The sequence below is a fragment of the Cervus elaphus genome, chromosome 17 (genome assembly GCF_910594005.1).
Source record: "Cervus elaphus chromosome 17, mCerEla1.1, whole genome shotgun sequence".
NCBI classification, from domain to species: domain Eukaryota; kingdom Metazoa; phylum Chordata; class Mammalia; order Artiodactyla; family Cervidae; genus Cervus; species Cervus elaphus.
In genome coordinates, this window is record NC_057831.1 from 16,056,947 (window position 1) to 16,075,749 (window position 18,803).

At 39.1% G+C, this 18,803-nt stretch overlaps 1 long non-coding RNA gene across 1 annotated transcript in view; it reads left to right on the forward strand.

The window, feature by feature from the left end:
* The window catches only part of LOC122673544, a 602,084-nt gene extending 583,281 nt beyond the window's left edge, over positions 1-18,803 (forward strand). Inside the window, exon 7 of the long non-coding RNA XR_006334711.1 lies at positions 18,605-18,803. This is a non-coding gene — a long non-coding RNA (uncharacterized LOC122673544). The remainder of the gene's footprint in view (positions 1-18,604) is intronic.

The following is an 18,803-nucleotide window of genomic DNA, read 5'->3' on the forward strand; positions in this document are numbered from 1 at the left end:
TCAGGCAGGAATACAGGAATGGGTTGCCATGCCCTCCTCCAGGGGATCTTCCTTACATCTTCTGCATTGGCAGCGGTGTTCTTTACTGTTAGCGCTAACTGGAAAGGCCATGGAATTAATTCTCTGCTCCTTCCAGTCTTTTTTTGTTTTTAAATAATATCTTTGTATGAGAGTTGACTTCCAAACTCCACTGTTTTTCCTTTTTACACTAATTTAGTTTTCTTGATAGGTTCTCAAGGCTTTTCCAACATGAGAGTTTCCTCCTCTTACATTTTCATGCCATATTAAAATATCTGGCAGCTGTTATTCTCTTTCATTTATTTATTTATTTTTGGGTAGTATCTTGGATCTGTTCTCTCACCTCACTTTTTCCAGAGTTCTCTCTTTCCTTTGTCTTTGCTCTTCTTGTCTGCTCAATTTTGATTCCGCTCTTGTCACTTTCTCTTAAATGTAATGCCTTCTCCTGTAAGGAAGCCAAGGGGTCCGTTTCAAAAGTTCATGGGGTCAACCTGTGACAGCTCCTTTAGACTGGACTTCTTGCACTTATTGGGATTAAAGAGGGTAAAACCTAGTCAGTTCACTGGTCCACATGCTTGTTATCAACTGGGTTCTCTCGCTACAGGTCTGCCTGACACCGTCTTGATTTCCTCTTTCTCCTTCACAGATACTGCTAACAGCGGATCTTGGAAGTACTGATGGTTCCTTCTTTCATATTTCTATTTTGTTTTGAGGGAGATACCTCATCACCTAGTTTTTCATGTATACTGTCCAAGTGTTGTTGGTTTTTCTCTCTAGTTAATCTTTCTGTTTTCACATGGGATTCAGGAAGATCCCAAACTGCTGCCACCATCTCCACTATCTTTCCATAATCCATACATAGTATACTTAATTGTAGAATTATGTGCTCATTTTCAAAAAGTAAGTCCTTTTTAAAAATAATCTATTTTGCTTATACAAGAGATCCCTCTATACTGCAAGTTTACTCCTCACATGTAGATATATAATTCTCCTGCATTTAAGTTTGTTCCAAGAGTAATATACAAATATAATAAAGAGTAGTTAAGCATCTAATTAACTAATTTTATTTGTCTTAGAATTTAGAAGAGTTTTTCGAGGAAGATTAGAATGGAGTCTTGTAAAATAAATTGTGTAAGGACTTGTTACTGCTGTCTTTTCTTTTACCTCGAGGAAAGGATTTATGTACAAAACTATTTCATTTACTTAGAGCCTCAGCAAAGTACTACAATAACTCAATTCCACAAGTTTGTGGTGAGGATGATGGCATTCTGTCCACAAAAACACTTTTATAAAGTAGAGGTGATCTAGTATTTTTTTCTTTTAATTAGCAAGCATTTATTGACCAATTACTATGTGCAATTCTTTATACCCAACATAATGAAAGTTTAAAAGAATGGCAGAATCTTTGTCTTCAAGCACTCCGAAAACTGATAAATGAAATTAACATTTATGCAATTATCAATAATATAGATGAGAATGACAGTTTGAAAACTAGTTCAGTATTTATAGAGACATCCCCCTCAAATATAGGACAGCTACATGATAATGACTGGAAAAAAGTATTTAAATGACCAACTTAGACTGATTCTATGTTTATTTAATAGATGTGCACACTTACATAGAGTATTAAAATATTTAGATACTCTATGCATCAATGTTTTCATTTGTAAAACGTAAGTTCTCACAATTTTGGATAGGTATTATTTTATACTTCTGTGGCTTCTTGGTATATACCTAAGTTGTGTGTATACCCTGAATAATCTTTAACTCCCAATTTCCTGCGTGCAGCAATTGACAGAAAGTATACAAAGCAGTCTGGATTTCTCATATGTTTTCCTATATATACATAGGCTTGGAAGCACCTATTTTCTATTTGGATAATAAGCAGATTTTTAAACTTTTTATAGTCCATTTGTAGCAGAACCACAATCTTGGAAAACTAATGTGTGTTTGAATTTACAAATTATTTTGTAATCCTTCCTTTTGATTTTTATTCTAGTAATTATGAGTCATTTGACTTTATATAGTTCCCTTATTATTCAAGTACACTGTCTCCAAAGGACCTAGGATTCTCTACATACTAACGATAACTTCTGCCATGAGTGCTTCAATCTGTGACCTGACCAGTGATCTCAGAAGCATAAGGGATAAAAAGAGATCACCCTTGATTAAATCAATCATTTAATCAGCAAGTATTAAGAGCTGTGAGAGAGATACAAAAAACAAGATAATCACCTCTGCAACAAAGAGCTTATAGTCTTGTTAGAAATGTAATACATGCAAGAGGCAATTAGAGAATAAGACAGTATATAATGAAGTGTTTTAATTGAGATGTGGGTGCAACCTCAGCTCTTTTGCTGTAAACTAAAGAGTTAGACAACATGAGCTTTAAGATCACCCCTAGGAGTACTGTCTCTGAGAAGTAGAATGAGAGGACATCAATGAAGGTAAAAGCCTTAAAGAAGTTGCTTATTTGCAGGGCAGGAATAGAGATGAAGACAGAGAGAATGGACTTGAAGACACGGTGGGGGAAGGAGAGGATATAGCCCAGGGAGCTCAGCTCAGTGCTCTGTGATGACCTAGAGCAGTGGGGTAGGAGGTGGTGTAGCCGGGAGGCCTCAGAGGCAGGGGTATGTGTGTACATACGGCTGACTCACACTATTGTACATCAGGAATTAATACAGCATTGTGAAGCAATTATTCTCTAGTTTAAGAGAGAAAGTAGGGACTCAGCTGGTGGTCTAGTGGCTAAGACTCCAAGCTCCCAATGCAAGGGGCCTGAGTTCAATCCCTGGTCAAGGAACTAGATCTCACATCCTGTATCTAAGAGTTGAGATGCCAAAACTAAAGATCCTGCAGACCACAGCTAAAAAAGATCCTATGTGCCCCAAGTAAGACCTGGCACAGTCAAATAAATGTTAAAATAAAAAAGAAAGTAATATATCTCCTTGCCACATATGTTTCTTTTCTCCATCCTACTCCCATTCCATTCTAAATATTGAGGAAATCTTCTCTTTGTAAAGTCTTGATTCAGGGGTATAATTTTATTGATCATAACTCATGATTATAGATATAAATTCTTTTTGACAAGCAAATATGCCATCAACTAAAGTAGAATGATAAACATCTAAAATAATATCAATGTCTAAAATTTTTTAATGTAATTAATTTTACTGAAAGTAGACACATATTTTCAATGAAAGCAAAAGTTCTAAAACACAATAAATAATGCCTGATTGGGTATGAATCTCAATTAGAAGAGAGGCAGGTTATCCGTGTTGTGCAAATAAAGCAGTTACTGAAATTATCACCAGAGACAACCTGGAGAGAAGGGCACAGTGAAGGCAAGGCCTCACACACCACACGACTGCTTCAATCGGCCATCCTGGAAAGAATGGGGAAAACAATGACTGACTTAAGGCAACTGCTTCAAAATATGCTGGTGAGTTTAAAGAAGAAATGAAAATGCAGCCTTTTAAATTCTCATATTGAGATGACATCAGAAGACCATGATCATCCATGGATGTCCTAAAAGAATCATTACTTTATTATCTCTAGCGGCAGTTGCCTAAATAGACTGTCCAGTCTCACTCTAAGTTGCTAAATTATATTATAGGTTATATTCTGAACCTCCTCAAGGTTCTTATAAATTTTAGAGCACTTATTGGGAAAGAGTGAGATCCCCAAATTAGAAAACAGACATAATAAGTGTATGACTTATACTTTATAAGTCTTCCATGTATGACTCTGCAACCTATACTAGGAGACTGGCCATAATTTGTCTGAATACCTCATAAATACCCCTGCCTAATAACAAGTGCTAGTTTTTCTGAAATCTCTTTCAAGGTCTCCAATCTCAGTCACTCACGTAATTGTGACTACAGCTGTATCAGAGAGTGGTAAGGAGGGGTGGGGGCGGAAGCACAGGCTCAACTCTCAAAGTCCCCCTTTTCTCCTAGATCTTTAGTTTCTTGGCTCCTAACCCAGGTCTGCATGTTCTGTCAGGTCATTCCTTCATTATCATTTCTCTGCTAAGCTGTGGGTTGTGATGAACTTAGTCAAGTGTTAAGTCCAATGTCAAGAGCTGCTCAAGAACTTGTCTCGTTATTGAAGCACATCAACCCAATCTCTAGCACTGGGCACAAAACAATTATCTGGCAAAGCCAGGGTCTCTATCCCAAGAAGAAGCAAATTCCAGGGCAGCTGGTTTTCCTCTCTCAGTGACAGTGGTATCACCCTATTACTCCAATATGCCACTTTCTGGTTCTTTGTCATGATTTATTCTGCTGCTACCATGGTCAACTCACCATTGCACAGAGTATTACGCAGGCCACTCTATGGAGGTCTCTGTTCCAATAGGAGCTGGGGGCAAGAAATAACTATGATCTGTGTGTGTATGTGGGACTTGCATGCGAGAAGATGAGAGCTGCGTGCTGCAAAAAGCCAGAGAAGCTTGTAGAGAGAGCTTGTGTCATATGTGAGGTAATCTCCTCAAACGTAAAACAACCCTTGCCAGACTTTACATCAATTAGCATTGGAGAAGAAAAGGCACAATGCTTGTTGGACTTCTTTAGATTTAGAGGCAATTTAAACAATATTGTGGGTGTTTTTATAACCCATTCACTGAGTATGCCTTAAGGCTGCCAACTTTGTGTGAGTCCCAGAAAAGAAAGGGCTTCCCTTGTGGCTCAAATGGTAAAGAATCTTTCTGCAATGCAGGAGACCCGGGTTCCATCCCTAAGTTGGGAAGATCACCTGGAGAAGGAAATGGCAACCCACTCCAGTATTCTTCACCTTCTCTAGGCAGCCGTGGAAGAAGTTTCTCCTTTGGGCCTATATGGTGCGGTGTATATAATGATGCTTGAAGATGAGAAAAATATATGAAGACTCTGGCAATGACAGATAATCACTGACCAGGCCTCTTAGATTTTGGAACAAGGCGTTTTGTGGTCAGTGAATTGTTCTGCTGGCATGCTACTGGAATATATTGAACACCTGAGGTACCGAGTGATCATGTGTCTTGGACTCCCTATCAATGAGCAAGTGTTCTCATCACAAAGCTGTGGGGTTAGAAGTTCAAGCAGTAATCCATAGTCCAAGGTGATATCGTTTGTACAAGATCAACCATAAGCATTTTCTGAAAATCTCAAATCAGTTGCTAGGGGAGGTATCTTTTCCTCACATGGTGCTTATTTTTCCTGCACTGCCACTTTTCCCTTCCCTGCTACCTCTGGCCTCATGGAGAAGACCCATAAAAGCAGTCTATTAGTTAATAGGTTGTGGACGATGCTATGCTTTCCCCAACCAGAAGTTGGATGCTTCCAGCATTGTAGCTGTATTCAGAAGTGGACTTTAAGGGTAAATCTTCCTAGCAGGTAGAACCTTTGACAACAGTTTTCTGGAAGGAGACATGACCAGGGCCTCTTCACTGGCTAATGTTTAGGCCAAGTGGTCAGGTGGAAGATTAGTGGCAAGAAAAATCTAAGAATTGTCTTAATTAGATTACTGCAGCACATCACAGGAATGGAAGTGACCGTCGCCCTCCCAGAAAAACGCTGGGAGACTGGCTGACACCTGCAGACTATGATACAGCAACCTGTGCAGGCAGATTCTTCAGGAACGACTGTTTGGGCTGCTCTTCACTATGAACAACAATGGCCAGCTGGGTGTTGTGGCTAAGAGCAAAGGGAATGTGGACTGGGCATTAGAGGAAGAGTTTTTATCATATTCTGATTCTGAATTAATGGTCATTTATAGACGGTAAAAAATCTGCCTGCAATGCAGGAGACCTGGGTGCCCTCGATTAGAAAGAGCCCCTGGAGAAGACAGTGGCTACCCGTTCTTGCCTGGAGGATCCCATGGACAGAGGAGCCTGGTGGGCTATAGTCCATGGGGTCCCAAAGAGTCAGACACGACTGAGCGATTAACACTTTCTTTTTGCAGAGGTAAGACTGTTGTTACTGTCCACAGTGTATACGTTTATACAGAAAACACACACATGCATAGCTCTTTGCAATGAAGGTATTTCAGATGTAATGAGATTGGTTACTGACTTGCATCATCCACCCAGTCCCTCTTTCAAATGCTTCCCACGTGGGATGGAAATGTGAAGCCCAGAGTAGTAGCAAGCAGCTCCATCTCAGGAAACTTAGGGGTGGAGGGTGAGTCCCTCTGTATCCCGCTGTATCAGGATGACTAGAATCACTGCCAAAGTCCTAAAACTCACAGTCAGGGAAATGGCACAAATTCTCCCTGTTGATATTTAAGGCAGAAGAGACATTTAAGGCAGAAGGAACCAGGTGGTTCCTAACACAGAGGGGCTGGAATTTATTTGTTTTGCAAAAAAGTGAAAATGAAAGTCATTCAGTCGTGTCTGACTTTTTGCGACCCCATGGACTATACAGTCCATGGAATTCTCCAGGCTAGAATAGTGGAGTGGGTAGTGGTTTCTTCTCCAGGGGATCTACCCAAACCAGGAATTGAACCCAGGTCTCCCGCATTGCAGGCAGATTCTTCAGCAGCTGAGCCACAAGTAAAGCCTAAGAATACTGGAGTGGGTAGCCTATCCCTTCTCCAGCGGATCTTCCCGACCCAGGAATTGAACCAGGGTCTCCTACATTGCAGGTAGATTCTTTACCAACTGAGCTATCAGGGAAGCTCTGTTTTGCAGAAGTGAGCCCTATTTAACTTGCAATACAGGTTCATGCTGGTCAATTCATTTGTCTCACCTGACCCCCCACTTTATGTGAATGAATTTTTGAATCTTGCTGATTCCTTTTTCTTGACTCTCTTTTATCTCATGTATGACCATGGTTGCTAAGTTTATTATTCAGTATATATGATTTATATGATAATAAGGCAGGATGGTAAAGAATCCACCTGCAATGCAGGAGACATAGGAGGCGTGAGTTTGATCCTTGGGTCAGGAAGATCTCCTGGAGGAGAACATAGCCACCGACTCCAGTATTCTTGCCTGGAGAATCCCATGGACTAAGGAGTCTGACGTACTACAGTCCATAGGGGCACAAAGAATTAGACACTACTGAAGTGACTGAGCACACACACACACAAGGCAAGACTCTAGTTGAATTAGGGGGAAAAAATCACCTTATTAGAGATAAAGACAGTAATGGATAGAACTTTGTGTCCACCCTATGAGAGGGGGTGGGGCTTTTTCATTTCTATTCATTGTACTTGTGTGATGGAGATTGTGGCTGTTTTTCTTATTGATACTGTACCTGGGTATGATAAGAAGTGTATACATGGATATTATGGATGTTAGGAGCCGAAGAGCTGGACTGTTGAACTCTCTTGCCATCCTGTTTTATGTTGAAGGGGGTAAAATGCTAAAAGCCATATCTCCTAGGCTCCTTTAATGGTAGGTCCTGGATGTGACTAGGTGCCCCAATCCAATGCAGTCACCTGAGACTGGAAGTCAAAGGGAGGCAGAGGCCATGCTTCTGAAATACCAAGTATGTCTGCTGACAGGCACTGCTGAGAAGGGGGTTTGATTTCTCTTCTCGACATTAACTAGGAACTAGTGTCTTGTCAAGTTGGTGGGTGTTGAGAGGCCAACTCCACAATTCCACTGGTTGGAGAGAGTCATATTAGGCATGGCATGGTCCTGGAGCTAGTAGATAGCAGTTCACCTATTAGGTTCATTCAACAAATACTTATTGAACACCTGTGCAATGCTGGACACTCTTCCAGGTCCATGGGGTGTCCAGGGTGTGAATGGAGCACACCCTGCTCCCTGCTCTTGAGAAGCTTGCCTGCCTAGTTTATGATTGTTATGCTTGTTCCCTTCATATGGGCAATGACAGGGTGCTCTTGGCCAGGGATTTCCTGATTGGAGGGAAACACAGCCGTTCCTTTGTGGCCTGGCTCTGTGTCTGACTCTGGAAGTCATTTCAGAAAGTGCAATTGAAAGCCTTTCCTCCGTCCTCCCAAAGATTTATAAGTTAAGTAACACTTTATATTAAATTCCTTCTTGCTCAAGCTATTTAGAGAGAATTATGTTCTTTGCAAAGGGAGCCTAACAAACCCCAGCTACCTTGGAGTGCTCATTCATTCCCACTCTGGCCACTTTGAAAGTCCCACACATTCTTTAATGTCTGCTCAGCTAACATGTTCCCTCTAACCCCTGTCTGTACCCCCTGCAATTAATCACTATTTCCTCTGGCTGCCACAGCGTCAGAGCAATGCCTAAATGCTTCCTATATGGAGCTTATCAAGCCGTGTGCCTTGGCTGCCTCTCTTGCTCTCTTCCTGTCACCTACACGACACATAAGACAGGGACTGGGTCTTATTTTCCTATAGTGCCTTGACAACTGACAGTATTGGATGAGCAAGTCACCCATGTTTCATTTATTTATATTAATAAATGAACCACAATATTTTCCTGGTTATAGGCATGTTTCTAACAGCATTTACACTCTTCTTTTCCATATACATTTATTTGTATCATTTTTAAAATTATATAAGAAATTATCATTGAGCTGGATTATCATTCCAGGTTAAGGAAGTTAAGTAGTTCAGACTTTCCCAGGTCAGGAATTTCAGGCCAGAACAATTTGGTTTCTCATTTCATGCTTAGTGTTCTTTTTGATGCTACAGTTACTGCTATCATATTAGCTTGTTCTTGATCGGGTTTGTAATTTCAGTGAAAACGTGTACTGTCTTTGAAACTCCTCAAGGTTCCCCAGGCTTTGCAAGTGGAGAGCATAACTGGCCATGGAAGAACTCAGAGTTTCCACAAATATGCCTTTATGGGACGGGTAATGCAGAGACAGGGTGTTCTCCTTTTACAGCAAGTAATTTTGTCAACAAATAGGTTCGTGGACAGTAGATAAACTGTAAAATATTTGATTCTGATTCCTCAAATTATATATATGTATCTCTTTCACATTATAGTTTCACTTTGTGTGCTGCAAAATGCTTCTAAAATATGAATGCATGTGCTCTTATTTATAAAGTTGGGTGCAAACTAGTTAAATGTATTAAAAGAGAACTTTGTAAAGATTTTTCTTCCAACACTTAACCAATCTTATTCTAAGCATATTCTTCCATCTCTCCCAGGAGATTGGACCCCATGAGAGCAAAGTTCATTTCTTCATGGTTCTTGTTGTTCAGTCGCTCGGTCATGGTCGACTCTTTGTGACCCCATGGACTGCAGCACGGCAGGCTTCTCTGTCCTTCACCGTCTCCCAGAGCTTGCTCAAACTTATGTTCATTGAGTTGGTGATGCCATCCAACCATTTTATCCTCTGTTGTCCCCTTTTCCTCCTGCTGTCTATCTTTCCCAGCATCAGGGTCTTTTCTGGTGAGTCAACACTTCACATCAGGTGGCCAAAGTATTGGAAACTGCAGCTTCAGCATCAGTCCTTCCAATGAATATTCACCATTGATTTCCTTTAGGATGGACTCATCTGATCTCCTTGCAGTCCAAGGGACTCTCAAGGGTCTTCTCCAACACCACAGTTCAAATGCATCAATTTTTCAGCACTCAACCTTCTTTATGGTCCAACTCTCACATCCATACATGACTACTGGAAAAACCATAGCTTTGACTATAGGGACCTTTGTCGGCAGAGTAATGTCTCTGCATTTTAGTGCTCTATCTAGGCTTGTTATAGCTTTTCTTCCAAGGAGCGTGTTTTAATTTCATGACTGCAGTTACTGTCCACTGTGATTTTGGAGCCCCCCTTAAAATAAAGTCTTTCACTGTTTCCATTGTTTCCCCATGTATATGCCTTGAAGTAATGGGACTGGATGCCATGATCTTAGTTTATTGAATGTTGAGTTTTAAGCCAGCTTTGGCACTATCCTCTTTCACTTTCATAAAGAGGCTCTTTATGTTCTTCTTTGCTTTCTGCCATAAGTGTGGTGTCTGCATATCTGAGGTTATTGATATTTCACTCAGCAATCTTGATTCCAGCTTGTGCTTCATCCTGCCCAGCATTTCTCATGATGTACTCTGCATATAAGTTAATAAACAGGTGACAATATGCAGCCTTGACGTACTCCTTTCTCAATTTTGAACTAGTCTGTTGTTCCATGTTCAGTTGTAACTGTTGCTTCTTGACCTGCATACAGATTTTGCAGGAGGCAGGTAAGGTGGTCTGGTATTCCCATCTCTTTCAGAGTTTTCTACAGTTTGTTGTGATCCACAAGGTCAAAGGCTTTAGTGTACTCAATGAAGCAGCAGAAGATGTTTTTCTGGGATTGTCTTGCTTTTTCTATGATCCAAGGAATGTTAGCAATTTGATCTCTGGTTCCTCTGCCTTTTCTAAATCCAGCTTGTACATCTGGAAGTTCTTGGTTCAAATACTTTTGAAGCCTAGCTTGGAGGATTTTGAGCATGACCTTGCTAGCATGTGAAATGAGTGCAATTGTGCAGTAGTTTGAGCATTCTTTGGCATTGTCTTTCTTTGGGATTGGAACGAAAACTGACCTTTTCCAGTCCCGTGGCCACTGCTGAGTTTCCCAAATTTGCTGGCATATTGAATGCAGCACTTTAACAGCATCATCTTTCGGGATTTGAAATGGCTCAGCTGGGATTCCATCACCTCCACTAGCTTTGTTCATGGTGATGCTTCCTAAGGCCCACTTGACTTCACACTTCAGGATATCTGGCTCTAGGTGAGTGATCACACCATCATGGTTATCCAAGTCATTAATATCTTTTCTGTGTAGTTCTTCTGTGTATTCTTGCAACCTCTTCTTAATATCTCCTGCTTCTGTTAGGTTCATACCATTTCTGTCCTTTATTGTGCCCATCTTTGCATGAAATGTTCCCTTGATACCTCTAATTTTCTTGAAGAGATCTCTAGTTTTTCATATTCTATTGTTTTTCTCTATTCCTTTGCATTGTTTACTTAGGAAGGTGTTCTTATCTCTCCTTGCTATTCTCTGGAACTCTGCATGCGGATAGGTATATCTTTCCTTTTCGCCTTTGCCTTTCGCTTCTCTTCTTTTCGCAGCTATTTGTAAGGCCTTCTCAGACAACCATTTTCCCTTTTTTGCACTTGTTTTTCTTGGGGTGTTTTTGATCGGTGCCTCCTGTACAATGTTCTAACCTCCATCCATAGTTCATCAGGCACTCTGTCTATGAGATCTAATCCCTTGAATCTATTTGCCACTTCCACTGTATAATCATAAAGGATTTGATTTAGGTCATACCTGAATAACCTAGTGATTTTCCTTACTTTCTTCAATTTATATCTGATTTTTGCAAGAAGGAGCTCCTGATCTGAGCCACAGTCAGCTCCTAATGTTGGTTTTGCTGACTCCACAGTGCTCTTCCATCTTCGGCTGCAAAGACTATAATCAATCTGATTTCAGTTTGATCATCAAGTGATCTTCATGGTAGTAGGTTTAATTCCTAACAAGGTTCTTGGAAGAGGCTATATGTTTATGTTTGTTCATGAAGGTTCTTATATGCAAGGCAACCAAACATAAATTTCCCAAAATAAATGTGGTGAGACCATTTTCGTTTATCCCCTTAGACTAAAAGTTTATTTTTTGGAGAAATTGTTAGGTGTTTATGGATTGTTCATTTAACTTTAACAAGTATCTTGAGATCTTTCCAATATTTCAAGGAAGAGGAAAATTTTGTTTGGTCTGTGTTAGTTCTTTGCAACGGCTGTTCAGTTTTCTTTCCCAAATCGCTCCACGCAGCATGGAGTATCTAGAGAACAGGCCTATGAGCACTTTGAAATGACCCCAATTAACAAAGTTGACAACTACTTCAACAAATATCATCAAAAGTGGGAAAGGTCCATTTTTAAGTGGTACTTCTGAGAAGTGTGAACTCGTAATGGAAGACATACTCACATAATCACTTACAAATGAATCATCTTGAAAATGAGTCCTACACAAGTTAGATATAAAACACTGTGGTTCTGACAGAGCACACACATGTGAAGTCTAAGGAGTGTAACAAGATCCCTTTCCTGGCGACAGTCGTGGCTGGCAGCAGGTGCTGGGAATGAAGACCAGGGAATAGGAAATACAGTTGTTCAGGGAAAGTTTCAAATGAAGCTCATGGTGATGATTCCTGTGTGCTTTAGAACAGGAGGAGTGAACTGTATGGACATTTCTTGATCTAAATTAAAAGATATTGCAAACAAATGAAAAACAGGAATCAAATTTAGTACTCGGGTACTTAGCTCACTCACTCTTTTCATCGTATTTCCTAGGTGAGTTGAAGACATAGTAGGATGTTTTTGGAGGAATTTTAGGTATCTCAGGGAATAATGCAACTTTTACATCTCGGACTACCCAAAATAAAAAGACAATAAGAATTGTTTTCCACACAACGCTCACCATGATTACAAATACACGCTGAACATAAATGAGAGCCTCCCCACACTTTAACACTCATACTGAAGAACTAGGTCCTATAAGCAATTAATGTGTTAACTTGATTCATGAATGCAGAGAATATTCACAGTTTTCCACCTTGGCAGAGACTGATTCTGTCATCACTTTAATAGAACTCTGTTGGAAATCAAACACAATTTTTATTCTAGGGAATGATTACTGTGTCTTGTTTAATTCTCCCCTAACAAATGTCAGCACTAATGTATTACAGATTATTCAGTCAATTTGATGGTTCCAGGTGAAAGAAAGGAACACAAATCTCTTCTTTTAGTGTAAAAAGGGTCAGCCGATGACTTCCCCTGCAGGAGCCGAGATGAGGCTTGACATGAATCAATCAAGAAGGCTCAATTTTACAGTTATAGTGCCTAATGCCTAAACATGAGCAGACGGTTGGAAATTAGCACCCGATTATGAGCATACATGATCTTCCCCTGGAAGACAATAATATTGGCATTAAGCTTCTCAAGAGGGAAGATGCTGCTGGTTTTTAATATGTCTTAAATTATGTCAGGAAAAACACTGGAACATCACACAAAAGCCACAGTCAGTGTCTATTGCTATCTCATAAAGCTGGAGATCTTTACAACAATATTGACACAGGAGCAGGCAAGCAAATGTCAGCCAATATAACATATGAAATACTTAACGTAACCAATTTTCAGCTGTCAATCAGCAGGGAATAATGACTGATGCAAGGAATCAATACACCACAATTGAATTCCAGCTCACAAACTTGTTTCGTTCTGTGCTATAAAAGACTGTCAAATGTCACACCCCAAGAGATGCAACAGGATTCCAAAGATTTATTTATTTCTAGCTCTGAAGTCTATTAGCAATGGTGCTCCTTTGCTATTGGAAATAGAGCTTTGGTGACATTAAATTTTCAGAAATGACAACTCAAGTTTCTGACAAATTAATGATAGGACTTTCTTAGTCCCATATTTATTTATTTTTTGCCAACATGAAGTACAATTATACTCAACCAATTCTCAGGATTTCAGAAAGCAAATATTTGACATAATTTGTCAAGTAAACTGCTCACAGAGCCAACTGATCTTAGACAAGTTGTCCTATACATTGTAAATAAATGGAAATTGCATATGACAAACCTTAAGCTTATGTTAAATCCAAACTGTAATATTATGCAAATGCTTGATAGCAAATTAAATCTATGAAATGTTATTTTCCTTCAATAACAATATTAAATTCTACTCTTTCTACTACATAGTTAACTTTTAGCAAAAAAAAAAAATGTAGTGCATCTGTGTGTTAAAAAAAAAAAAAAGCTGTGTTACCCAGGACACCAAGAACTTATTTTAACTTATTCTATTATGCTATGGCAGAAATTTTAAAGCTGATAGTCTGAAGCTATGTTTTAAAAAAACCATTTTGGTATTAATCAAACATTTTTAAAATGTGACTTTGATGTGATGTAGTAACTCCAGAGATATTTTTTATAAATGGGGAGAAAAATAAAACAGAAAATTGCTATTGACCCTTTCATAACTGTTCCTACAAGAATATTTTGTTTTTCCTTTCAGCCCCTTTATTTTATATTTTGCTAAATATTCTTCCTAAATCAAAGGGAAAAAACATAACACATTAGTTTTAAGAAAGAAAGAACAGCATGTCAATGGTGATATCCCAACAAGCATTCATTTTCCCTTTGGGGCCAGAAAAAAATGAGTCAGACTCTTCTGAGCAAAATGAAGCACCAAGCTTATACCCCTCAGGACCCAGTGGTATGCAACAGACATATAGCAGATTTTCTCCATCACTAATGACTGTGAGGACAGGGCAAAGTGAAAGCCTGCTACTCTTTGGGCAGGAGCTCACGGACACATCTCTGCTGCTGCTGCTGCTAAGTCACTTCAGTCGTGTCCGACCCTGTGCGACCCCATAGACGGCAGCCCACCAGCTCCCCCGTCCCTGGGATTCTCAAGGCAAGAGCACTGGAGTGGGGTGCCATTGCCTTCCCCAGGACACATCTCTAAAGGGGCACAGTTATCACCAGGACTCTTATTTGGTCAGACACTTGTTTGTGGCCCTTTTCTTTTTCTTTTCTTTTTATACACAGTGTCAGTATGGTAGGCCATTGACACCAAAGCTGATGTCTCAGGTAGATTTTATGATCTCATGTCAACTCCCATTATTAAGCTGATCTGACTTAGTATTAAATAAAACATTTTTTAAAGGAAATTATTTTCTTCAGAAGTATTTGGCATAAAAAGAAAGATAAAACTCAAATACAGCATGTTGAAAATCTGATGTTTGTTTATGAACAGATCAGAAAGAAGCTTACATTGTTTATAAGTGGGAATACAAAAAATACTGTTAAGGCAGAGTTACTCATGTGGTTGAGTGGGCTGATTAAACCCAGAGAGAGCATCTTGGGCAGAGCTGCTGTATCCTTCATTTGTTCTTCTCTGAAAATGATAACATCGAACTGTAAAAGTTGAGATTGAAAAGCCACTAGTGTGTTGTCTAATTTCAACTGCAGAAGCTGCTATGCTCTCTTGGTGACTTTATGAGGGAATAAGATTACAGGTCACAAGAGCTTCTTTATTTCCCACCTGTAGCTTCTAACAACATTTTATTAAGGATTTTCCCATCTTCTTTCTCTGACCTATAGGGGTTGAAATCCTAACAGCTGTTACAGGACCTTGACCAAATGGTATTAACATAGATTAGTGACTCTGAAATGAAGTAGCCTTTTATCAGAGTTGTATTTATGGGTGGCTACTAATATTTTCATTGTGCTAATAAGATAAACATAATATATCACTATGTAAATAAAAAAGGAACCCTCAATATGGTGAAACACTTACAGCTTCGTGTTTGCTTCACAGAAAATCACACCAAGCTCTTGTTATTTGAAGGTTTAATGTTAATTTGTAAAACAAACATGTCAGAGAGTCGTCCATAAATACCATCTTGACAGGGGTTTGCTTCCTGGCTAGTTTAGATGGTTTTTTAATTGCTCACTCGCTAACAAGATCTCCAAAATAAAAACTAGGAGGAAAAATTTAAGTGCATAGATGTATAGTATACACTATTATTGGAGGATATAAATTCTTATTTTCAAGAATAATTTTTGAGATGAGATGTATGATTTCTTGCCTGGATCATTTTGAAGAGTAATGAGATGATATTTGCAGGGAACTTGTGAACTAGGAAGGGTGCTAACCACACAGTATGATCATTGGTCTTCACTCGGAGATATACTTTAACTGAATAAATGTGAACACAATGGAACAAGAACACTCTGTTCACCACTCTGGTAGACTAAAATTTGGAGGCAATACCTGGGTCATTGGAATGTCTGAAGTTCGTGTATTCCTATTTTTGTTTGTTTGGTTTTTTGTTGTTCTTAATCACTAAGCCTTTATGCTAAAGCCAATGCTGCTTTTTTTCTTTTTTAAAGAAACTCAATATTTCCAGATATTAGCTTATTAATTCTGAATCTGTTTAGTTCCAGACACAGTCAAGTTAGGCCCCTAGGTTTAATTTTTTAAATTGTTGGCAAACTTTTACTACTATTTATGTAAATCAACCATAGAGTCCACTGTATTTTTTGCTCTTGGTAAAATTTGGGGGGAAAATGCCTTTCATTTGTTTTGCAGTCAAATGGAGGACTGGAGAACACTCTGACAATAATTATGCTTAAATAAAACAGATCAAAAAGAGTCAATCTGGTATTTTCAGTTGTCTTAATGACAAAATCAGATTGTCTGCCCAGCTGATTCAATCAATAGTGAAGAAATCGGTTGATACAGCAGAGATACAGTCCTGCCTGTTTATCTAAGAACCAGTGTGTTATTTACATTGAGGCATTTCTCTGCTCTGCATTTGTCCTTATAAGTTTATATATAAGTCTAGCAGAGAAACAAATATACATTGCATAGGATGTCTTTGATTATTAAAATGGATCGGATTGAAAAGCCACCAAACTTTGGCCAAAATTTAACTTTTTAAAAATTTGGATTATGTGTTAATAGAAATTTCATTAGATGAAACAAGGGTAAGAACTAAACAATGACAGTAGGAACAAATTTCAAAGGCATGTATTTAATCTAAAAGGAAATGAATATTCAAAACTAAGTTGATTTTGTCTTAGATGCTTTCTCTAGTCTCTCTTTGTCTATCCTCTTCTTTTTTATATAAGGTAATCCTTATAAGGAGATCCCAGTATTCTAACCTGTACATCTTAGAGTGTAACATGATTGAAATGCAAATGTCAAACTGGATAAACCCAGCCTTATAGGTTGAACTGTATGCCCACAAAAGATGTTGAAGTTACCCACCTGCAGTTCTGGTGTGTGTACATGTTCAGTTGTGTCCAGTTCTTTGTGATTCCATGGACTGTGGCCTGGCAGGCTCCTCTGACCCTGGATTTTCCATTCAAGAGTACCAAAGTGGGTTACCACTTCCTACTCCAGGGGATCTTCCCAAACCAGGGATCGAACCTGCGTCTCTTGCATCTCCTGCATTGGCAGGCGGGTTCTTTACCACTGTGCTACCTGAGAATCTAAGGCAGTTCCGGTGACCTTATTTGGAGATAGGGTTTTTTGCAGATGATCAAGTTAAGATGAGGTCACTAGAGTGGGACATAATCCAATATGATTGTGTCCTTACTAAAAAGGGGAAATTTGAATACAGATACATACAAAAGGAGACCACTGTTTGAACATGAAGCAGAGACTGGGTGATGTGTCCATAAGCCAAAGAACACTAAAGACTAGCCAGCTGGTTTTAGTGACTAGGAGAAATGCACAGAACAGAGTCCCCTCCTTCAGAAAGCACCAAGCCTGCCAACACCTCATCTCAAAATTCTACTCTTGGTGTTGTTGAGACAATAAAATTTGGTTAAGTCACCCAGTTTGTGGTACTTGTTATGGCAGTTTTTACCAACTATTATACCCAGTAATCACAGATTAACATATATTATCAAACTTTTATTTTTTATCCTTTGATTTATAATAAGAAAGGCAAAGAATAAAATCACCTGAGGAACCTTAAGTCTCCTGTAATTGCATCTTTTCCCTGAACATGTGTCTAGGGTAATGGTTGTTGTTATTCAGTTGCTAAGTCATGTCCAACTCTTTGCAACCCCATGGACTGTAGCCTTCCAGGCTCCTCTGTCCTCCACTATTATGCAAAGTTTGCTTAAACTCATGTCCATTGAGTCAAAGACGGTAATGCTATCTAACCATCTCATTCTCTGCTGCCCCCTTCTCCTTTTGCCTTCAATCTTTCCCAGCATCAGGGTCATTTCCATTGAGTCAGCTCTTTGCATTAGGTGGGCAAAGTACTGGAGCTTCAGCTTCAGCATCAGTCCTTCCAGTGAATATTCAGGGTTGATTTCCTTTAGGATTGATGGGTTTTATCTTTGGGGTGATGGAGTAGGCCAAACTGTGCTTGAGAGTCTAACACAGAGGGTTGGAAAATTCCTGAAATCTCCAGAACATTCTAGGTCTTGTGTTGAACAGGATTTTACATATCCTTGGGCAAGTACCCTACTAACCTTCTTTGTTAAAGAAAATTTCTTCTTGAGACTTGACATGGAATATATAGATTTTTCTTAGCTGCTTTATCAAAATAGAAGATGCTCACCAAAATGCAGTGACAAAGCTAATCGAGTCAAATCATTCAGGAACTTGCCTGGGAAAGACCCCCATTAGTTAGTTCTCTCTGCAAGGAAACTGGGCCGTCCAAGTCAGAGTTAGTTTAGAAGATAAGATAGCTAAATGACCTTGTATTTGTGTCAGAAAATGAGCCCCTTTGACTATCAAGTACCTGATGCCAATTCCTTGATGGAATTGATTTATTCCTCACCAAAACATGTTTTTCCTCCAACACTAAATGTAGAAATTGAAATTAAATCGACCTACCAAAAAGGAAAAATATACACTGGACTCCCTTTATGAAAGGAATATTTTCTCATAGGTTAATATTTTTCAGTCTTATATGGGACACTACATAAGCAAAGATTTATTTACTATGCCCATTTTCCTCATATTTGGTTATTATTTTGAAATCAGACCTCCCTACGTTTAGTAATGTATTTGTACATTACTAAACACTGGGGAAAATGTGAAGTCTACTGTTATGTAAGTAATACTCTAAAACATCTTTCTCTCTCTCTACTTCCTCCCTCCCTTCCCTCCCTCCCCCCCCCCCCCATACCCGTTTCTTTTCTCAGTCACAGGTGAGAAATCTCGGGATAGCACAATAAATTTGGAAAAACAATGACGTCAACCAAAGAATGAGGACAGCATGTTCAACCTTCTGATTGGTAGTCTGATATAATTACTCTCCAAACCAAACTTCCTGTCCATGTACTTAGCATGCAATATATATTGGGTTTAAAATTATATTTTCAAAGCCCTTTGCAATGCCAA